Genomic DNA, 19,295 nt, shown 5'->3' on the forward strand with positions numbered 1-19,295 from the left:
TTAACTGATGCATTGATATTATTTTATTTTTCAATCTTCTAAGACCTATTTGTAAAGTATGTATTTTTCATTTTCTTTGTTTCCAAATTTTTACAAGACTTAAATTTCTACATAATATCATTATAATGCCTCATTAACATACTTCTTTCTGAAATTAAAATAACTTATGCACAATTTTACTTAAGATACAGGGTGGCGCCTCTTAAATGCTACCAAGGAGAAAGAGTTTGTATTGAAATTAAATTTTGGGAGTATATGTAGGTTAATTTAGAGCATTTAAACATATAAATGTGATAAAATATGTGTTTTTTTAAAATATGGAGTTCTACAGGGTGTCGCCAAAAAAGTTACACAACAAAGTTTTGTTTTTTGGAATGGGACACCTTATATATTATTTGATTTTCGGATTCTATGAGAAAAATAAAGGTGAATTTCATTATTGGACTAAAATGTAATTTTATTCCCTTTTATTTGAAATGAACACAGCAAGTTCCCTTTTATTTGAACACCCAGAATACTATTCCGATCTTTTAATTGCAGTGTGCATTCATCAATTAATAGAATGCTTAAGGTCAAATTTTAATTTGGTTAAATATACAATGAGTAAATTTCCATCTAGGTAGCTGTTATTGAAATTTAAAGTTTATTCATTATTTTCACCAAATGTGAAATATGACAAGCCTTACATTTTAGACATATGCTTCTTTAATGAAACTCACCTTTATTTCTTTCCTAGAATCCGAAAATCAATTAATATATAGGTGTTCCATTACAAAAAAAAACTTTGATGCATAACTTTTTTTGGGGACACCCCGCAGAACTCTTGATATTTCTATAAAATGCTTTCCATTATCCTACATATGCTCCCAAAATTACATTAACGATAAAAACCACCGTTCTCTTTGGAGCCTCCGCGTCGTAGGAGAGGCACCACCTTGTATATAATGTAGAGGTAATTTTTACCTTTTTCTGATACTTTGACGACTTTCTTGAGATAATAAATATCCAACTATTGAGAGATCAGAAGATGAGGATTGTCTTACTATGCTGTAAACAAACAAAAAAACATTAATAATTAATTTTTCAATAAAACCTATTTTCGTTTTTAATTTTTTCCTAAATACTAATAATTTCCTTCTATAGTATTAAATTTATCATTAAGCGAGAATGTTTTCTAGTGCAAAACAGAAGCTCACTCATAGAAAATATATGTAAACAAAAACCAACACTATGGCAAAAATTATGTAGTTTATGATCTTATAATGTGGAAGATAATTCCAAATAACATATCCTTGACAAAACATATAAAATAAAAGATAGCTATGTTAATTATACAGGATTTCTGGATATTCGACCGATAAAGCTTGACAATGAGAAGCAACAAGTCTCGTATTTTTATAAAAATTAAGATAGGAGAGTAAACCCATAAAGTGCTTAATTAATAAGATACAAAGTGATATTAGTAATGTTATATTACGTTATATTGTTCTATTAAATATTATAACAGCTTCCTTGAAATCTATTACTGCTAATGACATAAACAAAGTGTCCCCTTTTCTGCAAGAAAGATAGAGATGTCAATTTTTAAATAATTAAGACGGCAAACAAAAGCAGAAAAAATGTTATTTTGAAAAAGCTCAATGTGTCAAAGTATCCCGTCTACTATAGTTACGTCAAAAGTATGATTAAGAATGTATTTAGATTTTTACCGCAAAAATTGTGTCTACGAAATTTCGCGTCTCAATTTTTTTTTAAAGAATACCTGGATATGTCAAAATTAAACTTACTATTGTGACACCCTGTATGTTAAAAAGTAAATACTTCGCAAGAGGGTGTACACCTGTATTCAATAAGGCACAGTACACTACTTGACAATAATAGTTATAATGAGAGTATTTCATTTAAAATATATTACATACTAGTTGAAGCCTGGCGCATCCGCCACGACATCAGGAAAAAAAAATACTTATTATTTTTTTTAATTAAATGAAAAATAAAAAATCCGGCGATGAGCCAATTAGCTATCTTTTAGTAAAAAAAGCAACTTTCTAGAGCAAGTCGTTACTTCAGTAGAGACGACACAGATAAACATTAGCATTTTATATTATTATTATATTATATATATTACTTTGTTATGAATACAGCTATATTCCCATTCTGTTAAAAATACAAGAGCTTTTAAGCCTTGTCAGTCAAACATCCAGAATACACTTACAAAGAGCACATACTGGTTAATTCCAACTTCTTTTTCCAATGCCGTTTCTGTTGTTTTGAGGGAAGGGCTTCTTGAGAAGGGCTAGTTTATCTTGTATGATTTTAGGCAAAATCCTGTGAATTTTAATTAATTATCAATATTAAAATACATGTATAAAATGTATCAATGTTCTTACAAATTTGAGGGGCCAGCCAAACTGCCAATCGCGGGACTAGGTAGGGACCTTCTCTAGTCCCTCAGCTGGTCTGGAGGTTCATTTACCTAAAACATTTTTTGGGTGGCGGTACAAACTAGAAGAAAACCTAGAGTAAATACTAATATTAGTACAATACTTATTTATTAACTGTTAAAATGTATTTGACTGCTTTTTACCTGTATGATAAAGCCCCAGCAAAAATGGTACTATCTATTTGAGGCTCAGAATTTGGTCTTATTTGCCTTCGATCAGTTAATTCGGCGATCATAATATTGCTCTTATCAAAATCATCAGAACAAATTTGGACACACGTTAGTTTGATTTTTCAAATTCAAGAGTGAAATCGATCATTGTCTAAGCTCAGTATTTATAGGAACGCTACAAAAGTACTATTGGTTACATATGCAACACATACATATTAAGTATTATAAATCTATTTAATAATATATGTAAAATAATAAAAATATGCGGTAAAAAAAAAGGAAAAATTAACCTAAAGGAAAAATTTTCCAAGGTTTATTTTCCTCTATTTAAAACACCAGATATGTACTCGCCTGTGAATTGTGTGTGTGTGGGTGTTTAGGTAAGTGTGGGTAAAAGTGTAAAGGGTTCCAAAACTAAAAAAAAATATCATAAATGAAAGAGTAAAGAATTATCATAAGTAAGGCTTATCATTATCATTCAAAACAATGCATATTTTTTAAGTACTGAAGCATCATTATAATTTTATTTAATTTATTAACTTTTTTAATTTGAATTTTGAATACCTATATCTAAACCTTACCTATTAGGTAATTACTTATAGAATTTTTTATAATAAATAAATAATAGATCTATCATATGTGTTACGGCTAATATCTAAAACCTGCTAATGTTAACTAGAGTTCAATAAAATTAATATTTAGATTGCAAAAACAGTTTTCTTTCAACATTGGGGGAGAAATGTGGAAATTATCTAGCCAAAGTCTGAAGTAATTATAAAAATTAAATGTCTTTAGTTGAACATTAGCTAATTTTGTCATACTAATTTAGCATACTAAGCACTGCTTTAGCCATAATAAGGTACATAGTTAATATAGAATATAACTGAATAATTTTGATGTTCAAATCGTGTTCAAATTTCAGGTATTAACTACCTATACTAGCAACAGCTGTTTTATTTCAGCAGATATTAGCCATAACATACACAATTTTTAAGATATTTATAGCGGTTTCAGATATGTTAGTTGGCACTTAGATATATAATATAAAAAAGGTTTTTAAATGTTAAGTTGAGAACAGCCAGTATTTACCCCTGAGCATTTTTACCACCAACTGTAACAGCAAAATGGACAAATACATAAAATAATTGACTTAAAAACGTAGATCGGTTTTTGCCAAGGTTTTTGCCTGAGGTCTAACTAAGGATAAGTCTAATTTCACAATCAAAAACGCCAGCAAATAAGAAAATATACGTATTTTTGTAATAATCTACTTATAACTAAAAGTACTTAGATACGCTACTGTAAAGGCATTGCTAAAGGTAAAAAAATGTAATAACACTTACCGTCCAAATATCAATCAGGAGTTAGAATAGTCCACCTTTAACAAACTATGCACTGGCGAACCATTGTAGATAGTTAAAAAACTACTTTAAATAGTTTTCTTTGCAATAAACACTAATAATTATTCGAAAGTTGTCCGAAATCCACAAACACTTCCAACGGTCGCAGAAAACTCGCAACAATGCTCCGTTGGACAAAAGTTGAATTAATACGTCAAATGTCAGCGTAATTCCTACAGATTCCGACAATTCGTAGTAAAATTAATCCGTAGCGATGCCGGATTGTTTTAGTAATTTCCCTAATATATTTTAATCGTAATTTTAATATAATTTAATTAGAAAACTAATAATAATTTCAAAGGTATAATCCTAGTATAATTAATGTATTATAATTAAAATTATATATCTACACAAATATTTAGTCTAATAATGACCTTGTAATGACAATAGCATTTAGAACTCAAACCGTAATCAGCCGAAATCTACCACCGGTCACTTAAAATTGGCATCATCGATTTTTGTGCAACACGGTTCCTGATCGCGGTAAAATGTAAATTGTTTCGTCTCCTTTTATTTAGATGTCTTTGGTATAAACTATAAAGTACGTATTATAATTCAGAGATATATTTATGAAGAACTGCTGATTGTTCGGATTTTTACATAAAGACACCATCTGCCTAAATTATTTTCAGCGTTACTATGTTAGACACAGTATTCGCATAGAACACCCGGTATATTATTACATTTTTGAAAAAGAAATTTTGTTTGAAGAAGACTAAAAAAAATTGTTTGAAGAAGACTTTGAAGAAGAGACTTCCGGTTTCTTCAGTCCATAATATGTGATATGGACTTTCCTTAACATATAAACCGCATTTCAACTTTCAATATGCTGAATTTCTTCATTTTACCAATTCGTGATCTATAGCCTGTTCTTTAAATGACAAATAAAACAATTTGCCTTTGAATTAAAATGGCAGACACCTATAACTGTCAGGGATTCTTCCGTTGGACAGACTATACCAATTCAATGTCATGTTTTTGACAATTTTATAAAATATCCTATCAACGGTTCCGTATAAACCTTTAACCTACCATCGTCGTAATCATCCTGTATAAACTTTTAAATATCGCATGTTTTTATCAGTTGATGTTAGAACTTATATCGGTATTATAAAATCTAGTTTGTCAGTCTCGTTAGTTTGAATGAAGTAAATAACATATGTTTAATATTTCTCTCGCTAATAATACCCGGGTCACATATTTAACCTCACGCGGTCGATTAAGACTCAGTCCTTATAAGGAGGTTAGTTTTTATTTAACGAAATAATTGTTATGTAAATCTCGCAAGAAATACGGATACCGGCTCCGTCTGTCAGAGAAAAGCTTTTGTAAGTAGACAATGTCCGTGCACCTACTCATTTGGACACTCCTTACCATAATTTCTTCAGCTGGCTTTCTTTATGTGGCCGTGGTACTGTGTAGTTTTGACAGAAATACGTACACGTACAATATTTATTCGTAAGGTAGATGATGTTTTATATTTTGTTTCCTTCCATAGCTTCCATAATACAAGGTCCGGCAAAAGTGCGTCGGGCATCTGTAGCTCCTAGAATAAAAAAACTTGGAAAAAAAGTGCAAACCTAAAGTATACATTAGTATGTATTTCAGAAAAATATTTTAACTTGTACAGGGTGGTTCGAAAAAGTCGAGTGGATCGGGGTGATTTTTAAATGGAACACCCTGTATATTATTGCATTTTCGGCTTCCTTTCAGGTCACTTTACATAATCCTAAGATATGAATAAATATATTTCGATAGTTTCAGAGATATAAATAAGTAAAAAATATATTTTATTCAGCCTTTCTTAAAACAATTATTAAAAATATTAAAAATACTAATAATAAACTATATTTACTTTAGGTAGTAAACTATATTAGGTAGTATAATTTTTATTATTGCAACTCAATATCTGATCAATAATAATCTTCAGTAAATATTTAGTACCGTATGATCGAAAAAAAACTGCGTTAGCGATGGCTATGAAATGAAGATCGCTGTCATTTTATATGGGAACTGTCATTGATCGTCATTTCCCAGCCAACTGGACGCCGTTTTTTTTCTATCATACGGTATTAAATACTTTGATACCCTTGTAGAAATGAAAGGCATTAAATTTTTTACTGCAATTTCACAAAATTGAAAATATTTCAAAAACGGTAAGGTTTAAGTGTGATAAATCTTAATCAAATTTATCTTTATTTCAATCGTAGAATCTAAAAATAGAATAATATACAGGGTGTTTCATTTAAAAAAACAACTATAATATTTTTAACTTATTTAGCCCTGCGTCTTGTAAAAATATTTTTAAATTGTAGCTCTCATAGTCCTTAAACGAACTCAAAACTTACAATTTGTAACATTCTAATCGTTTAGCTACAATACTCCGTGTCGTATGTGGTGAACAACCCTGTGTATTTGGGACAAGTAATACACAGCTTGAGATCTCTACTACCAGAAATCAACAGAAGAATGAAGTTGGTATGGAGTACTTATGGAAGAAACTCAATCTTATTCAAATTTAGAATGCTACTTTATCTAAAGAAAATACATTCGACTAATTTGTACTACCAGTCATGACCTATGCATGCGAAAAACGGACATTATAAAGAAACTGCAGGTCGCACCAAGAACAGTTAATCTAATAGGACTGCTCATTCAGCCGAAAGTATCTGCCAGGTGCATGCGAAAACTCCTCGCTTTGTGACGTCATTGTCGTCCTTGTCATGATAGTGTGTGTATTATTGGTTGCCGTATGCAAAACATTCATTATTTAGTTTATTTATTTAAACACCTTATATGTATGAAGTATAGAAAATTAACTGTATAAATCGTATTAAATACCCGGATAATGCATTTTTAAGAACAGCAGTTCCCAGCCTCACCTTTTGCAGGTATTCTTTTTAGAGTACTTCATAGTTTGCTTTAAAATAATTAATAAATAATATCGTGGACACTTAATAAGCACTTAGTCACAATCCACAACACAAAATGAACGTATTTATACACTCTATAGCTCTAAAAACTTTAAAAACACCTTTTTGATATTTAAAATCGACAAAATAATTAACTCGACATTTCTCCGCTGTTGTTTTTGTAAGTTTACCTTAGGCAACCAATAATACACACTATCATGACAAGGACTACAATGACGTCACAACTGTCAGCTAAAGCACGGGATGAGGCGAACGTACGTCTTATGAGGATGAGCAATCCTATTAGTTTACCGTTCTTGAGGTCGCACAACGCTGAATGGAACGAAATATGCTTGGAATAACCAAAAAAGACCGTAAAATATAATAGAAGGGATACGACAAAAGACCCAGGTAATACATGTCATCCATAGAATCAAATCCCTCAAGTGGCAATGAGCAGGACACCTGGGAAGAAGGATGGACCCACGAGGAATGAAGAGACCTAGAAGAAGATTAAACCTGAGATGGGACAATGATATTAAGAAATTAGCAGGGATAACTTTGGCTCGCATAGCCAACAGTATACAACAATGGGCCCAACTACAAAGAGAGTATAAATATGTGATGGAGGCTACACCATAATTGCAAATATACAGAATGACAGAGTTAGCTAATGGGGTTACGACCAAGAAGCTTTAAAATTTCTACGTTTGTTAAAAATTACTATTGCGCAAAACATTTTCAAAATGAAAATGATAAACAGTATAATATTAACTATTCGTGCATTCTAATGGGGGAATGAGAAAGACTAGTTTATTTGATTAATACTATTGCATATTATTCAAGTAAGTTAAATAAAAAACTTTCATATCTCTACTGTCGGATATAATATATGACGCCTAAATAAGTGATTAGAAAGATTGATATTTTCTGATAACAACGGAATCTACATATTTATGCAAGGAGACGGGTAAATAATGCATTTGCTGGGTGCGTCTCAAAAGTGGCTCACCCCTATAACTTTTTTTATTTTTTCAGATAAAAACATGAAATTTGGTGGTAGTATACAGGTTGTTAATTTATTTATTACTCGCGGCAAGAGCTTTCTGGTTGAAATATGGCAACCTCGGCCCGCTCGTCGAGAGACGACGCTACGGGATGAATCGGCAGCTTAACTTAGTACTCATTTGGAATGTATGCAGTGTTGCCATTCTGTTCCCCAATAAGTAACCGTCCAGTTAACAATCTGTATATGTTACGGTTAAAGTCCGATGTTCGATTAATATCGACATTAGCAGGTTAATGTTTGGGTTTGGTTAGGTTTTTGGTTATTTTGTTGTGTGTTATTATCGAGATTACCCGGTTAATGTTGATATATTAACCGAATATCGGACCTTAACTGTATCATATACATAAATTAGGATTGATTGGCATATTCAATTGTTTTTGGTCACTTCCTGTTTCACTTGAAATGACTATGATTTTTAAATGACCCCCTCGGTATTTTTTTTACTTCGATAGAAAATGACACTCTGAATAGAATGACATCATATGTCAACATTTGACACTTTCGCATATTGTTTATTTGAAATTGTAACATGCGGTTTATAACGACAATTTGACTCGAAATACCAAGTGTGTGGTACCAAATTATTCGTGAAAATATGCCTTTTCCAAATATGCTAAGAAGCAACCTTTGTTCCATTTGAAAAAATTGAGATATGATTAAGAATACGATCTTTGGGCATCTTTTAACCGGTCAGTACAAGACACGAAAAACATTAGACGATCAAATCTATTTTTCCAAGGATCCTTGATTAAAAATTACTGTTTTTAACAGCCATGGCACTCTAGATTGAAATTTAAAATACGATTTTTTTAAGTGAAAATGTCAAAAGTTGATATATGATATGTCATTCTATTCAGTGTGAGTGTCATTTTCTATTGAATAAATTAAAAATATACCGAGGGTGCAATTTAGAAATCAAAAGTTTCAGTAATTTCATATGAAACAGGAAGTGACCAATAATGATTGAATGCGTCAATCAATCCTAGTTTATGTCATATACTAACATACGAAATCTCTGTTTTTATCTGAAAAAATAAAAAAAGTTATAGGTGTGAGCCACTTTTGTACCCCTATGATTTATAATAAAATACATTATTTTATTATTTAGGTAATATTTCATATTTACTTGTTAAAGTAACAAATAAAAATATAATACTATATTATAAATTATGTTTATCGATACAATATACAATAGTAAACTTTATCCTTCAATAACACTATACAAGAGTTCCTCGATATTTAAAAAAAGCATAAATTTTAAAAATGTTGATGTTTTATTTTCACTCAATGTAATGACGAAAATTCTGAACAGACCAAGTACAAAGCGGCTTATTTGCCATACATAAAAAGTTCCTTGCTCCCTCCGTTCGTCTCATTTATCTACAAACGCCCGCCGCTTTTTTGCCCCACATATCTTCCGTACATATCTAATGCAGAATATTCCATCGGAACGAATGGGGTGCTTTCTAGTCGGCGGCGGCGCCTGCTTTTTATAATTTCCTAACAATCCCATATCCTATTCGGAGCGATGGGGAACACTATCCGGCAAATTTCAGAATAGTGCACCCTTATTCAAAAATTTCTTTCACCAAATACGGGGAGCCGAAGCAAGCCAGAGCCGTACTTGGTAGGATTAACACGGAAAATGTTCTAGGTTAGAGAAGTCCATCGTTTTACGGTGTTTCGCTTATACGCATTTGCATTTTCACACCACTGACTTACTTTACGTTGCCGCTGTTCACTTATACGCGGTTTAATAAATTCTATATTGCAGATTGTAGAATGTTTAGGAGGGGAGTTAATCACCGCGACCTTACAGATCTATTGTGTTCCCCTTTCTTGAGTTATAACGAACTATAACTCATCATACAGTCTCAGGGCTTTAACAAAAGTCAGTATCTGAGACGACTCTACCGAGGTCAGCTCTCCATCCTCATCATCAGCCGTACCAAAGTTCATGGCACGAACGGTCGTTGTCTCGGCGCACTCAGTGATAAGGTGAGAAATCAAGTCAAGTTCAAGTCAAGTAGTTACAATTTGAAGTACTTTAAGTGTCAAGCAATTGCCCACAACTACTTGATTTCTGTCAAGCTACTTGATTACCTTCACTTTCATCACAAATAGTGGCGCTAAATTCAATCTTTCGTTTATTAAGCAAACAGCATAGTCTGTGTAAGCAAAAGCCTCGTCTTGTAGTCACTTGTTTCCAAAGTTGTGTTGATTCAACTATGAAGGCAAAATTAAACAATTTTTGTATGCAAATAGTTTTGAGATTTTTGAGATCATATTAGTATTACTTAATTTACAAATGTCACTTTGAATTTGCTGATGCGTCGTTTTCTGAAAAGCAAGGAAACCATATCAAAAGGTGGATTATGATTCGGTCAAGTGCTTTATCTACATATAGTTAGGCCATATGATAGGGATTTTGGACACACTTCACACTTGTATTTATTTGGACACACTTCACACTTAAGTATCTTATTTTTATTAGTGTCAAGACTAGCCATTGATGTTTAAAAACATTAATATTTTTTAACCGTTGTTTTACCAGCATCCATAATATTAAGTGATATTATCATCGATGTTAGATGACCGATGTCCAATCACTATTATATTATGCGCAGTGCGACAAGATGCAATCAAGTAATATCAAGTAGCTTGAAACTGCTTAATATCAAGTACTAACGACTGAAAATCAAGTCAAGTAATGAGAATCTAAAATACCGAGTAAAATACTTGGTTTTTCAAGCCAAGTCAAGTAGTTTCTAAAAACATCAAGCTACTGGACTTGATGAATCGCTCGATAAATCCCTATCTTAGACCGTTGGAGGTTCGAGTGTCTTAGACCATTCTAGGTTACGGATGGAGTCTTCCAGGTTCTTCAGTTTCGCTTTCAGTTGGTTCCCGCTTGGAAAACAGAACGGTTCTGGCCCAGTTAGTGAAGTGTTCGCTCCTTTTCTAGCTAAATCATTTGCTGTTTCATTGCCTTCTATTCCTTGGTAAGCAGGAACCGAGAGTACGAGGACTTTATTTGCTTTGCCTTATTTGCATTCTTTGACCAACTTCGAATTGATGGTTACTGAGTTGATCGCGTTTAGTGCTGACTTGACTATCGGATAAGATGGCTATTTCCTGTTTTCGGTAGTTCTAAGATAAATTGTACGGATCTTTTGATAGCATAGATTTCTGCCTGAAGGATGCTGGTTTAGGGAGACCATTGATTCAGAGTTTTTAGTTTTCGGCCCATATATTCCTATCCCTATCCCTGCTTTGGTTTGGAAGCATCAGTATACCACGTTACGGTATGGTTTTTTACATGCTGAACAAACGTTTCTTCCTTCCCAATCCTTTTATTACTCAATACTACAAGTTTACTGTTTCTCAAAGTTGTAAATTCTTGGTATGTCATCCACTGAGTGTTGGAGAAGTGGAATCTTCTTTTGAGGGTGTTCCAAGCCCCTGACCTGAAAATTCTTCAGTACTGTTTCGGTCAATGACCATTCTAATCATTGTCGCATTGGCATAACTACCGACGACAATGTGCAGTGGTGGATGACAATCTTGGATGACCTCTATTGCTACTGTTGGACATGTTCTCATGGCACCTGTGATGCAGATACATGCCAGTTTCTGTACTTTGCACAGGTTTTGCCTTGCTGTACGTTGCTCTAGTTTTGTGTACCAAGCAACTGCTCCATAGGTAATCATGGGTCTTACTATCATGGTATACATCCAGCGCAAAATGTTAGGGGCACAGCCCCATCTATTTCCCGCCAATCATTATCAATTCTATATTAGATAGGAAAGGATATTATATATTGTAACTCAATACAAGAACAAATCAACGAGTTGTCGAATTGTAACTGCGTTGAAAAATGGCAAGATGCAGATATTGATCCATCATCATCATCATCATAATTCTCAGCTTATTCAACCATTTCCAATTATAATGTAGCCTCCGTCATATATTTTAGATAATCTCTTTTTAATTGTACCCATTGTTGTTTATTTGTTTTTGTGTGTTTTGTGTGTTTAATACCCATTGTTATTTATGCGACCTGCAGTTTACTTATAATGTCCGTTTAAAATAACCAGGTTTTGCATGCATATAGGTTATATCTGGTGGTACACATTGGTCGAATGTTTTCTTCTTTAGATAAAATGGCATTCTAAATTTGAATATGATTGAGTTTCTTCCATTGACCCATCTATGGCTAGAAATTGTATCACGGACAAGTGCTTCGTCCAAATTGAAAAAATTGTGCTGAATTAGGAAAGTTGTTGTCTGGAGAAGAATTTGGTTTGGTTTGGTTTGGTTTTTTATCAGTTTGAATTGGTTTTTGATTTGCATCAGAAAATATTTGAATCACATACCGTAAAATGGGGTGAATAAAGAACTCAACATAGTGGAGAATAAGCACAAAATTTCTGAAAAAAATCAAATCACGATTAAAATATTCAGTAAAAAGTGTCGACATATCTAATTTTTCTATTCATTGGTATCTACACAATAAAATCTAAAAACTATATTTTTATCTGTGGCAGCACTGTTTCTGTCAATCAGCTGATCAATAAATGTGAGATCGATTTATCACCTATTTTGTATGGCGCGAAAACTTTTATAAATAAAATATTTATTTTTAAAGTAAAACATAAGCTGGTACATAGTTGTCATATTATATGTATTGTTATTTATTGTTAAACCTACTTAAATATGTAATAATTTACTGTTTCTAATCACCTTGTTGGAAGTAGAATAGATAAAACTAAACATCAATGTGTGTTTCTATTCTCCCCAATAGCAGGTGAATAGCAACACAAATGTTATTTTTTATTTAATATTTATATGCATATTTTTCTAAAAATCAAATTATATGTATACGCAAAGAACAAACAAAGACCCATGTTTTTAAAATATTCGGGAAAATAATACCACATTTTTATCAACCGGTATATCGCTAATAGTCTACGAAACTGTTTCTATTCACCCCATTTTACGGTATTGTTGAACTCAACGAAGAAGAACTCAAAGAAGTGGAGCATAAGCATAAAACTAAAAATAAATAACGATGTAGTCCAGAGACCACAGGAGTTAACAATGGAAACATTGGTATCATAATATTTATCTATGTGTTTGCATTTAATTATGTTTATACATACAGACAATCACGATTCCTTTAAAATGAACTGCCGAAAGTAACGGACAAATCATAGTTTATTATTAATTTGTACTCCAACAACAACAATATATTCCAATTTGTTATAACATATAAATTAAATTTAATAACACATTTTTTTTAAACAGAGTAATATAATCTAAAATATCTGTGAAATAATCTAAAAGTACCAGCACACAGCTACTTAGTTTTTATCATTGTAAAAAAACTGTTATGAAATAAATAATCTAGAGTGCTAATCTTATCCATAATGATTTCCGTACGCCCCTGCTGGTTACCATTAAGACAAACGTTAGTAGTCCATTTTTATGTCGTCGGTCTCTGTAATGCTTCTTTGTTAGTTGCCTACAGATATATTTGAGATTTTTGTGTTTCTTCTGCATATTTTTTTTTGGTTTAGTATCCTGCCGATTTACAGTTATTACTAAGACTGACAAAACGATGAATAACGTGAATTACTTTTGTTATTTATTTTTATTTATATCTATTTTTAGCAAAAGTAATTATTAAGAGATTGTTTTCACATTGCGTATCATGTCATAACATCCAACATTAATTAATTTCAAACAGTTTTTCTAGAGAAATACAATTACCCTAGAAAGTCTAAAAATAGCTGACTGTTATGATTTTCGTTTACATTAATTAAATTAATGTTTGTAATTGACATATGTATATTAATACCTTCATTTCAGTTACATCGCCTGTACAATTTTCTAATTTAATAGGTTTACTTAAAATGTTTTATTTTTATGTGATTCAGCAACTTCGTATCGCCTAACATCTGAAGGGTTATGATACGGATGACTGATTGACAGAATAATCTGAAATGATCGAGGCCAATCGATTTGACAGTTGATATTTGTTCTTTATAAATATTATATCCTATACTTCAATAACTTTTTATATTTGAATATCTTATTTTTCCACTATTTTCCGTTGATTATATATGTTACGATTAAAGTCCGATGTCCGGTTGCGATGTTTGGGGTTATGGGTTAGGTTATGTTTTTGGTTGTTTTGTTGTGTGTTATTCTCGAAATTTACCGGAAAATGTCAACATTAACCGGACATCGGACCTTAACCGTAACATATATATTATATAAATGTCTAATATGTCACTGATGTAGTGATGGGTTGTTATTTAACTATCTGTTATTTTATAACAATTATTTAGAAATAACATAACGCAACCGTTACTACTTCTAAAAAATAACAGATATAAAATAACGTAGAGATCGGCCGCTCGTGAAACGAAAAACGAAGTCGGCGCTCTGCACCGCCCGGAAATTCTATGCTGCTCGAAGCAATTCCAAAAAACAACTAGTATGGATGGAAAACCTGTTATTTCGTCAACCATCGATACAGGCGGCGAGACAACGGACAACGGAGTGGGGAATGCGCTACGGCGAACGTAGCTGCTTCGGTCGATCCCGTCGACGGTCGTATTGCGCTTATAACAGCTTAAAAATAATAGGATATAAAAGAAGCAGGTTTTTTGAAACAGTTGCGGGCATAACGCCTGGCGGTCGAGATAACAGGAGTGGGAAAGGAAGGCTGCTGCATCGGTCGATTGTCGATGGAAGTTCGAAACAGGTTGGAGAATAACGCATCAGTTGTTTTAGATATATTGTTTTTCAACCTGTTACGAGCATAACGGGCGGAGGTCGAGATATTATGGCGCTGTATGTTTCAGTACGTTATTAAGTTTCAATATTTAGGTATTTATTTATTCTGAAAAATTTTCAGAATAATATTTTAAGATTTTTTAAAAATGTATACAGGGTGTTTTGAAAAATCTGGTCATTGATTAATCACGATCCTGCTTAAAGCCCTTGACGTAAAAAGCTGATTTTTGGAAAACGGATTGACTTTAGGGTGTAGAGGTTCGATAAGAAGGGATTTTTCGAAACTCGAATTCAAAGGGGGTGAAACCACCCTCAAATATTAGAATATTTTTTATTTAAAAACCGGTGAGTTTTCCGGAAAAACTCTTAAACACGTATATTTTATTTCGTTGTTTTACATATTTTAAGATTTTTTAAAAATATATACAGGGTGTTTCATAAAATGTGACCATTGAGTAATCACGATTCTGCTTAAACTGCTTGACGTTTAAAGCTGATTTTTGGCAAACGGATTGACTGTGGGGTTGAGGTTCGATAAGGAGGGGTTTCTCGAATCTTAAATTCCAAGAGGGTGAAAACGCCCCTCAAATATTACAATATTTGTTATTTAAAAAACGGTTAGTCTTTCGGGAAAACGCTTGGACACGCATAATTTATTTTGTTTTTTTACATATTTTGAAATTTTTTAAAAAATAATACAGGGTGTTCCAAAAAGTTGAGTAATTGATTAACCACGATTCTGCTTAAACTGCTCGACGTTTAAAGCTTATTTTTGGCAAATGTGAGAAAATTTTATCCAGTTTGTATGTCAATAGAAATTCTTGCTTTGCTTTATCATCACCATTACAAATTATTAATTCGACGCGAACGAAGTCGCGGGTACACGCTAGTTTAAGTGTAAAATTAATTCGAACTCTAGTGTATAGTTGGTTTACTTATGAAGAATATACTACACATTTTCTTATATTGCTATTTTTTGACCACAAATGGTAAAATTATAACTAAGAGCTTCTTGCCCGTCGAGTGAGATGCACCCTGTACACTGCTACGCAATTCAGGATCTACGCCGATCGAGGGGCAAGGCGTAGGTAGATCGGAATGTATACGTATAGACGAGTGGCGGAATTTTGGCTTTTTTATATCGCAATTTGTAAACAGCGCTTATTTGTAAACAACGACCGTTTTTAGAGAGGTATTTTAGATAACAATCGATATTTAGAAATTTTTAGACACCCTGGAAATACTACCACCGAGCATGTCATTGTAGCAACTTGCAACTGCGTTAATACACCTGGCGGCGACCGCTTCATACTCTTTCAGATATTTAGCAATAAAATAAAGAAACCTGTTATTTTTAAGCTGTTATTTTAAGCTGTTTATTATAAATAACTATAACAGTTTCAACTGTTATCTAAAAATAACAGTTTTGCCCATCACTACACTGATGCACTGGACATCAATTATTATAAATAAGCTACAGGCGTGAGTGACATGAGCTGTCAATTGCGGAAGATGGCGGAGTTCCAAACCTAATGTATTAATCTGTATAATTTTTTTTCCATAAATGTTTCCGATATTTTTCTCGTTATTCTGTTATTCGGGGCTAAGACGAATAAGACACAATTTTTACATCATTAATACAGTATAATCGAAAAAAAAACGGCGCCCTGTTGGCTTGGAAATGACGACCAATGACATTTCCCATATAATTTTACATATAAAATGACAGCGATCTTCATTTCATAGCCATCGCCGACGCCGTTTTTATTGCATTTTCGTATCGAATACGGTATTAGAGTATTAGTCCAGTTGTTCTTGAGTTAGGAAATGTAGCAAAATAAAAAAAATGTAACTAACCCAACTTTCCGATATTAGATGTAGATTATTTATAGATATTAAGTAGATGTAAAAAAATGGCTGCAAAATTTTACCGATTACCAAGAATAAAATTAGTATTTTCGTGTACCTTTATTATCATATTGGTGATATTATTTGTTACTTCTTGATTATTATCTTTTCATTAGGGAAACCTATTAAATCCATTACGGAGCCGTTATACTGGTTAAAGATAATATTGGACCTAATAGAACATTTTGTTTAAGTTTTTCAATAAAAAATTATGTCTTTAGGGTATCGTTGTAAAATCTTATAGAAAGAAACGTAGTTATTTTAGTTCTAAGTTTATTTATATAAATAATGACACGATGAGAAAGATTGGTGTAAAGTGAAACAAAAACTATTTTATTGATATTTTAGCCACCTTAAAGATGCGCAATTTGATTCTAAAAATTCCGAATACTTACCTAAGTTAAGGAAAAATATTATCTGGACGAATATTCGCTATTTTATTTTTATGCTTTTATAACTCCATTTAAATAGATATAACAAAATAATTTTCACATTCTCATTACTACTTTTTTTGTTCTATAAGATGGTGTTATCAGAATTTCGAACCGACGCGACGTTGTCTTTGAACTGTCATACACATCCACCATACTCTCCAGATTTAGCGCTTTGTCACTAGTTTTGTCTCTACTATGTCTTCTGTCACACACAATTAATTGTAACAACTAAACTAATTCCAATAATTCTCCAGAGAGTTTGTCTAAGATATTAAAGAAAACATCTGTAAGTTTGATGGCTATATTGAATATTTTATTTTACAGGGTGGTCCGTATTGTATTCGGGAAAGTTCGACAGTATATTCTGGAGATAAAAATAAGTAAAAAAGTTCGTATTAATTTAGTTCTAAAATATTTAATTTTGGAGATACAGGGTGTAGAAGTTTCATTTTTATTTCAATTGTTTCCAAATCATTTCTGTACCAAGATAGATATTTGGATGAAAATTGATGTTTGGGTGATTTTTTACATATAAAATTTGATTTTTTTGAGATATGGCGCACTACCATGATACAGAGAAAGATCTGGGAAGCCAGATAAACAGAGCAACGACCATGTCAGGATGTCTGAGACAAATAGTGTGGATAAGCCCCTTCATGCGAACAGACAGCAAAATTAAAATTTGTAAGACCTGCATCAGACCGACAATGATATATGGCCTAGAAATCCGAGTGGAAGACCACGACCAAAAGCATGTTAAGAGTCGCTGAAATGAAGAACCTAAGAACCATAATGGGGAAGACTAGAAGAGACAGAATTAGAAACACAAATATCAGACAACAATGTGGAATAGAGGACGTAGTGAGATGGGGTAGGCAAAGAAAAAAACAGGTTCGCACACGTAAAACGTATGGAAGAAAACAGACTACCACGCAGCTCTTGAAGGGAAACCCTTGGGACAGCCGGGAAGACCTAAAGATGGAAAGACAGTTGGCAGTCCATCTCCCAAGAACTCCTACAGAGGCAACCTAACAGATAGACTAGATCTAGAATAAGTAAAAGAAGAACAAAAAGAAGAAAATTTGATTTCGATGTCAATATGACTCTTATTTGTAGGGGTCGCCAGCTACATATTTTTGAACTGTTTTGAAGATTAATAATTTTTTCGTACTTGTATTCTTGTATTAAACTACTGAGTAGAAAAATATACATTCTGGCGTTTTTTAATCAAAAAAATTCTCTTGGTAAAAATCGTTACGAGCAATCGTTCTCGAGACGTTTGATATGGGAATTATCAATACATGTCATCACTGAAGAAAAAAAATATTGACTAGTTCAAATACCTTGAGAACCATTACTAGTAGCGCTTTTTACCAAGAGAACTTTTTTGCTTAAAAAATATCGGAAATGTATATTTTATTATACTCAGTAGTTTAATACAGGTATACGGAAAATTTATTACTCTCAAAACATGTAGGTGGCACTCCCTACAAGTAGTACAATTAGTGTTTGTAAAATGTTTCATGGTATAATTTTCTGTAAATTAAAATAAATTATTTATTGTAGGTTTTTATGCACATAAAATTATATAAGCAAATCATTTAACACTTGACAATAGTTTAACCTTTATATATAAATCCTTGTTTTTTACCATTTGACTTGTTTGCCAACTTGGAACCAATCAGATGACTACACATTATTTTGTAGAAATCACCCACATATCGAGGTCAGTTCGTATTTTGTTCACCCACATATCGAGGTTAGTTCAGAAATTATTTGGAAAAAATCGAAATAAAAATGAAACTTCTACACCCTGTATCTCCGAAACGAATCATTTTAGGACATACATATGTTACGGTTAAAGTCCGATGTTCGGTTAATGTCGACATTAACAGGTTAATGTTTGGATTTTGTTTTGTTGTGTGTTATTCTCGAGATAAACCGGATAATGTCGATATTAACCCAATATCGGGCCTTAACCGTTACACATAGTATGTATATTCTTTTGTATTTATTTTTATAAAAGAAGAGCAGGTTTAGTTGCGACTAAGTTAAGAAAAACCTCAAAATTTAAGTGAGGATGTAGTCAATAATTACCACACAGGCTAGTAAAACTACTTTTTCAATTTGTCAAGCTTTCGAGAATTTTATTC

The 19,295-nt window shown here is 32.4% G+C and overlaps 1 long non-coding RNA gene across 4 annotated transcripts; it reads right to left on the reverse strand.

Moving 5' to 3' along the window:
- Positions 1–79: 79 nt before the first annotated feature.
- Positions 80–4,179, reverse strand: LOC115883693. 4 transcript variants are annotated; one of them, XR_004050431.1, is made up of 7 exons: positions 3,958–4,169; positions 2,905–3,028; positions 2,588–2,789; positions 2,391–2,517; positions 2,216–2,328; positions 964–1,047; positions 80–148 (listed from the first exon to the last, which is right to left on the reverse strand). It is a non-coding gene; the product is annotated as an uncharacterized LOC115883693 (long non-coding RNA). The 4 variants fall into 4 exon arrangements; XR_004050433.1 differs by lacking the exon at positions 2,905–3,028 and having other exon boundaries at positions 2,129–2,328; positions 3,958–4,179; XR_004050432.1 differs by lacking the exon at positions 2,905–3,028 and having other exon boundaries at positions 2,229–2,328; positions 3,958–4,178.
- Between the last annotated feature and the right edge of the window lie 15,116 nt (positions 4,180–19,295).

The sequence above is a fragment of the Sitophilus oryzae genome, unplaced genomic scaffold (assembly GCF_002938485.1).
Source record: "Sitophilus oryzae breed Bouriz unplaced genomic scaffold, Soryzae_2.0 scaffold_1976_pilon_pilon, whole genome shotgun sequence".
NCBI lineage: Eukaryota > Metazoa > Arthropoda > Insecta > Coleoptera > Curculionidae > Sitophilus > Sitophilus oryzae.